At 38.9% G+C, this 7705-nt stretch overlaps 1 pseudogene; it reads left to right on the forward strand.

Annotated features, from left to right (window-relative positions):
- The first annotated feature begins 947 nt into the window (after positions 1–947).
- LOC110219448 (apoptosis regulator BAX pseudogene) lies at positions 948–4926 on the forward strand (annotated as a pseudogene).
- Positions 4927–7705: the final 2779 nt, after the last annotated feature.

Genomic DNA, 7705 nt, shown 5'->3' on the forward strand with positions numbered 1-7705 from the left:
CACAAAACTGCAAATTTATTATGTACAACTTGCTATTCCTTTTAACTATATGATAAAAATGTCATGTAAATTTCTTTTTTTCCTTCCCTCTCCCCCACCCTAGAGATGGCTATCATTAGAATACAAATAGGTGTGTATATATGTAAAATACATACCTCTATTTATCAATTCTTTCTCTGTATGCAGATACCATCTTTCTTCATATGTGTTTATTGTTAATTTGGGTATTTATAATAGTCAAAATGACTTATTCATTCGAAGTCATTCTTAAAATAGCATTGCTGTTACTGTATACAATGTTCTCTTGGTTCCGCCAATTTTGTTCTTCATTATTTCATGCAAGTCTTTCCATATTTTTTCTAAGACCACTGAGCTCATCATTTCTTATGACATCGCAATCATATACCACAACTTGTTTCAGCCATTCTGTAATTAATATACTCAAATAATTCTATTTTAGACCAGGTGGGAAAAGCACTTGTGACTCGGTAGCCCTGGTTCTAGTTCCTGCTTTGTGTTTCATAAGCTGTGTGACTTAATCAAATCACTTAACATATTTGAAATTCAATTTACTCATCTCGAGAAATGAAGGGGGTATCTAAGATCCCTTCTAGCTCCATTGTTCCAGGAAATTCTTGCCACCAGAGCTTTGGTTTTTGGATTAAGATAATGACTTCTTTTGACAATGAATCAATTTAATAAACAGCATGCATTTATTAACCACCTACTATGTTCCAGACACTGTGAAGGAGCTGGAAATGCAAATATAGAAGTGAGATAACATTTGTCTTAAGGAGTTTACATTCTGTTAGATTAAAATACAGGAACTTCTAAGTTAATATATGAAGCCATTAGTTAAGAAGATTTCTAAGGAGGGAATAAAACACAAGATAGGTAACATAGGAGAAGAGATAAGGTAAAAAAGTCTTGAGCATAGTTGTGCAGCCATGGGCCAACATAAGGGGATTGGTTACCTGGTATGGGAGAGATGTGGTGAGTAGATAATGGGGACCGAAAGATAAATCTTATCTCCTTCACAATTTTTTCTAGTTAGCTGTTCCTGAAACTCTACCCTAAAATGTAGGGAAGTCACTATCACTGGGTGGTCAGGGGTGTGTGAGTTCAGAATCTTCTTTATTTAGGGGGAGAAAGATAATTTCTTAACTCTCTAGTGTCCAGTCCTACATTCATCAAGGAATCTGGGAAATATAGTGATGACAACTCATATTTCTATATCCTTATAAGATCTGCAAGGCATTTTTCCTCATTAAAACTTTGTGAAGTGGGTAGTATAAACATTATTATTTCTATTTTTCAAATGAACAAAATCAAGGCTCACAGGGAGAATGTAATTTACCAACAAAATTAAAACTCAGCTTTTGAGAATTAAAAGCAAACAAACAAACAACCTAGTGCTTTTTCCATTATAGTAAAATTTTCTTACAAAATCTCTCCCCGATCTGGTTCCCTCTCTTCCTTAGAAGGTTCTTCTTGGGGGAGGGGGATATTCATTTATATAACTTTCAATCACTGCATTCATTCATTCATTCATTCATTCAGTTCAATCATTCACCATTTCTTGAGAATATAGGGGGCTGGAATGGATATCTCTTAACTTTCTTCCTGATCTAAATAATATCCTGCTACTACATACAGAACATTGCATTCATGCAGGGACATACACATTGTAGGGGGCACAGAGGCATATTCCACATACCCAGTAGATTACAAGTTCCTTGAATACAGTGATTATTTCATTTTTTTAAATTACTGATCCCAGCACTAACACAGTGCCTTGCATGAAGTTGGCATTTAACAAATGTTTGTCATATTTAATCAAATGGCTGTGGTCTTTTGCACATATTTACGCTGTGTCATGCCAATAAAGTTGGCCCCAATGTCAAAACATGTCAATGTGTTGTGCTTGATTTTTTAAAAATTCTGTGTAATTTAGTTCCTTTCAAAAATGTGATATCACTATAGATAATTAGTTATACAGTATACCCAGATCCTGTAGTGTTATTTTTTGATCACTCTTGGTGTGTCTTCTTTATCTTACCTCCAGTGATCACAAAACAGGAATTTCAGAAATTCTTCCTTTGAGCTGTTGAGGAAGAGACCTGGAGGACAAGGAAAAGGGGGGGAAAAAGCATCCAGACAGACCCCTGGTTCATCTCTGTGTCCCCCATGTAGTGCACAGTGTTTTGTGCAATGTGTCTGCTTAATAGATGGTTGCCATTGAATTGTCAGGAGTAAAAAAAAACAAACCTGTGGCAAAGAGCCTACTCCTAGTTATTCTTCTTTCTTCAAGTCTAACCTCTCTATCCACCTGTTAGAAGTTGTCAAGTTAAGAACAAATGATCTTTGGGTGGCATTTTCTAGTTGGGTCTGTCTGATGTTGGGTCCTCGAAAATGGCAAATTGGTTCACGATATGTATTCTGAAATAGCCTTTAAAATGTCAAATTTAGTTCAAGACATGGTGAGGTGACTGATACACGAGAAGGATGAGTTGGTCAGAGTGAATATCTGATGCTTCCTTGCTGAGAATCCTGGTTTGGAGGAGGGGCAAAGGGAAGTGGTACTGGAATCCAAAGACTGCAGGGGTTAGGATCTAAGTACCTAAGTAACTCTTAATTAGCTGCAATTTAAGTATACTTCTAAGAAATTGACAAGGTCATGTGGTAACTTTCTTTTTCTTTTCTTTTCTTTTTTTTTGGCTAGGCAATGGGATTAAATGACTGGCCCAGGGTCACACAGCTAGTAAGTGTTTTGTGTCTGAGGCCAGATTTGAACTCAGGTCCCAAAGCCAGGGCTGGTGCTCTATCCACTGTGCCACCTTGCTGCCCCCAATGTGGTAACTTTCAAAAACTACTTTTACATGCCACATGAAAGAATGCTCCTAATCACTAATAATAATAATAATAATAATACAAATCAAAACGACACTGGAGCTGTATCTAAATACCATCAAATGGTCAAAGATAACAAAAGATCAAAATAAATTCATAATGGAGGGGGCTGTGGAAAGACATTGTTGGTGTACTTTGAATAAATACAATCATTCTAGAAAGTAATTTGGAATAATTCCAATAAAGTGGCTAAAACATCTTTGACTGTCAGACTGAAGGGGTTAGGAAGGAAATTTTCCTCTAGACTAGACAAATGTAGAGGTTCAGGTTTGGAATTGGAATGCAGTGAAATTTATGAACTATAAACACTTAACAGAAAAATTTACTCAACCGTAAAAGAATCAGTAAAGCTATAACATTGATCAAGGCACAAGTTGGCTTCTTTGCTTCTTTTTTTTTAAAATTTATTTATTTTTGGCTAGGTAATGGGGTTAAGTGACTTATTCAGGGTCATGCAGTTAGTAAGTGTCAAGTGCCTGAGGCTATATTTGAACTCAAGTCCATCTGACTTCAGGGGGATGCTCTATCCACTGTGCTACCTAACTGCCCCTCCTCCTTGCTTCTTTAAAGACAATTCAGTCTAACTTATAGGAGGATCAAACAGCTGGTCAGAAAGAAATTACAAGTGACTCTTTGTTGGCACTGGGTGCAGCTGGCACTGATTGGCAACTTTATAGCTTGTAAGCAGTTCTGAATATCAGTTCCAGGGTGTAGAGGACCATTTGTGACTGGTCACAAGAGAGCAGAGGTCCTAGTCACAGTTCCAGGGAAAAGAGGAGTACTAGGACTTACAGAGCAGGGGCCCTTCTTAGGTGAAGACCAGAAGCAGACCAGAAGAGCAGTGTCCACATCTCTCCCTGGATCACAACACTTTGGAAGCGTTGAAAACTTGCAAACCACTAGAACTAGCTCTGAAAACAGCAGCCTGAAAAAGTCAGAAGCTTGGTACAGTTCCTCTCCAGCCCCAGGTGAGCAAAACCCAACTTTAAGATAAAGTTCAACATGAAAAAATAGGCTAGAAAAATAAGCAAACAATAAAAAAAGAACTTGACCATAAAAGGCTTCTGTGGTGTCAGGGAATACCAAGACATAAACTTAGAAGAAAATAACGTGGAAACAGCTAAAAACAAAATCTCAAATAAAAATGCTACTTGGGCCCAAGCCAAACAAGAATTCCTAAAAGAGTTAAAGAAAGATGTAAGAGTGGCAGAGGAAAAATTGGGAAAAGAAATGAGAGTGATGCAAGAAAATTATGAAAACGACTAACAGCTTGGTTTAGAAAAAGAGGCATGGGGCACCTCTCCATCTCCTGGTGCACCCAGACAGAGGAGGCGGCAGCAACAGCAGCTGCCCGATAAGTGGCTCTAGGGAGCAGCCTTGAGATGGGGGTAATACAGAGGCCACCAGCAGAGAGCAGATCATGACAACTTGGGCATGCTGCTGCAGGGGTTCATCCAGGACCTCACAAGCCAGGTGGCCAGGGGTGCCCCCAAGCTGGGTTCCATGGGAGACTCGGCCCCACTGCCCTTGGACCCTCGGACCAAGTGGCTGACCAAGTGGCTGCACAGGATCAGGGACAAGCTGGACAGCAACTTGGAGCTGCAGAGGATGATCGCAGCCATGGAGACTGACTCTACCCGGGAGGTCTTCTTCTGAGTGGCCACCGAGATGTTCTCCAACAGAAACTTCAACTAGGGTGGGGTCATGGCCCTATTCTACTTTGCCAGTAAGCTTGTGCTCAAGGCTTTCTGCACCAAGGTCCCGGAACTGATCTGAACCATCATGGGCTGGACCCTAGACTTCCTGTGAAAACGGCTGCTCACCTGGATCCAGGAGCAAGGTGGCTGGGACGGCCTCCTCTCTTACTTTGGGACACCAACCTAACAGACAGTTATCATCTTGGTGGCTGGCATCCTTACAGCTTCACTTACCATCTGGAAGATGTCATGGGGGGGGGTTGGGGGCCTGGCTGCCCCCACTCTCATTCCAGCTCTGCTTGGACTGTTTTTAGGATAAATTATGGGTTTTCCATTATGAGGGAGGGAAACATATTTTTCTTACTTTTGTAATTATTTGGGGGAGTATCTCAGTGACTCTGGCAATGCCCCAAAGCTGGATGTTCTCAGGCTATTGGCTATGGGGTGGTGGGGTGAATGGTAGCTTTGGCCAATAAACACCAACTCTTGAGCAGGAAAAAAAAAAGAGGCATGACAAATAGTGAAGAAAAACCTTAAAAAGCAGAATTGGCCAAATGGAAAAGGAAATACAAAAGCTCACTGAAAAAAAAATAATTCCTTAGAAATTAGAATTGGGCAAGTGGAAGGTAATGACTCTGAAACTTCAAGAAACAAACAAACAAAAAAACAAAGTTAAAAGAATTTAAAAAGAAGAAAATGTGAATTATCTCATTGAAAAACAACTGACCTGAAAAAATGGATCAAGGAGAGATAATTTTAAAATTATTGGCATACCTGAAAGCCATGATAAAAAAAAAAGAGACTGATTTCAAGAAATTGTCAAAGAAAACTGCCCTGAAATCTTAGATTCAGAGGGCAAAATAGAAATTGAAAGAGTCCACCAATCACCTTCTGAAAGAGATCCCAAAATGAAAACTCCCATAAATATTACAACCAAATTCCAGAGCTCCCAGGTCAAGGAAAAAATATTGCAAATAGTCAGAAAAAAATAATTCAAATATCGTGGAGACACAGTCAGGATCATACAAGATTTAGCAGCTTCCACATTAAAGGAATGGAGGGCTTGGAATACGATATTCTGGAAGACAAAGGAGCTAGGATTACAATCTAGAATAACCTGTCTAGCAAAACTAAGTATAATCCTTCAGGGGGAAAAATGGATATTTAATGAAATAGAGGACTTCCAACTAGTCCTCAAGAAAAGCCCAGAGCCGAACAGAAAATGTGACATTCAAACACAAGACTCATGAAAATCATAGAAAGGTAAACATGAAAAAGAAATTATAAAGAACTCAATGAGGTTAAACTGTTTACATTCCTGCATGGGAAGATGTTTCATGTAACTTGTAAGAACTTCCTCCATCCTCATGACTGAAGTCTTTTAGAAAGGTACTCTTATTGTCTCTGAGACATCAGATGCAGGGATATAGCCAACCACTTCTGTCTTCTCTAACCAAGGTCCTACAAGTGTGACCAAGATTCTACCTATGTGGGACCTATCTTCTGTGGCTGCTCAGTGTGACTTCTTGATTCTTCTCAAACACAACTCTAGTCCAAATTCTGAAACCTTTGATGTCTCCATTTGTATCTTTTTATCCCTTCATTCAGGCAACCAGTGTCTCCCTGGTGTCTGGGAGTGTTCCCCCTGTAAAAATCAGCAAAAAGAAAGAAACTGGGATCACTTCACTTTAGTTTGAATTTAAGTCAGTGTTTCACCTCTCCCAGGAATATTTGCATTTGCTTCATTTCTAGGAGAGAAATGAAAGATTTATTTCTCCTCATCAAAGTAATTTCATGGATCATTGAAGGAAACAAGCATTTATCAAGGGTTTGTTTTGTGCCAGGCACTTTACAAATATTATCTCATTTGATCCTCACAATAACCCTGGGAAATAGGGGCTATCATGACTCCCAATTTACAGTTGAAGACTATGAGACAAACAGAGGTGAAATGACTTGTTCAGGAACTCACAGCTAGTAAGTGTCAGAGGTCAGATTTGAATTGAGGCCTTCCTGACTCAAGACACAGTGTTCTATCCACTGTGCCACCTAGCTAAGTGAATCAAGGAACTTTGAAGGATGGTGTCAGTCTTTCCAGATGTCTTTGACATCTACTCTGATTGCCCCAGGCACAATTTGACTTATTATGTTGATATACAAGAGCTGGCTGTCATACTATACATAAGAAGAATCCATCTTGAAGGAGAAAATCCTGGCATTTTTAATATTAGAAGCCCAATTAGGTAAAACCAGTTGTGAGCTACTCCAAAGGGAATGGGGGAGGTGAGGCTCAATATTAAATAAGCAATTACTCTGCAAATTTTCTAGTTATAATCAACTTGGCTGGATTTCATCACATAGCTCTTTCTTTTGGTGCCCAAAGTCTATCCTGACAAATAGAGCAGAGTCATCTCATCATCTGCCAAGGTAGTGGGCACCAAAGATTGTGACTCTTTGTCAGCAAATTAAAGAACACAAGGAAGCAAAGTAAGGACAAGAGAAAATATGCTTAATGGAGGTGAAAATGGGCTTTGAATAGACCACAGGTAATTTTCCACTTAAACAGGCTCCTTTTGAAAAGGGAGGGAGGTAAACACATATTTTAGTAGTTTAGCAGGCATCTTGGATACAAATAGGTGTCTTCCCTTCATACCAGTTTATCATGCTCCTGGCAAAGAAGGCTTCTAGAGAGGACTTTTGTTACTGACACTGAGACAAATTTGATGGCAACACCTTTAAACAGCCTTAAGGCTATTGATAAATAAAAAGACCAAAAAAAATCTGTGTCTTTGTTCCCTGTGACTGACATAACTGTCATTCCCTGTGACAGACATTAGTATCACTTGAGCTAGGATTTTTCTCCATGGTGGACATAGTGATAAACACAATCACAAAGGAAGACACAGGTATTTTTAATCCTCCAATATTAAAATGAAAATCTGGAAAAAAAATCTGAAAAGACATATAAAAAATTAGTAGTCTGGAGGTGGGTTGGGAAGGAAGAAGAAGTGGAAGTAGCCTTACACCTGCTAAATTGGAAATTAATAATAATGTTGGTAAGTATATATATATATATATATATATATATATATATATAT

Source organism: Phascolarctos cinereus, unplaced genomic scaffold (genome assembly GCF_003287225.1).
Source record: "Phascolarctos cinereus isolate Bilbo 61053 unplaced genomic scaffold, phaCin_HiC Scaffold_7;HRSCAF=346, whole genome shotgun sequence".
NCBI lineage: Eukaryota > Metazoa > Chordata > Mammalia > Diprotodontia > Phascolarctidae > Phascolarctos > Phascolarctos cinereus.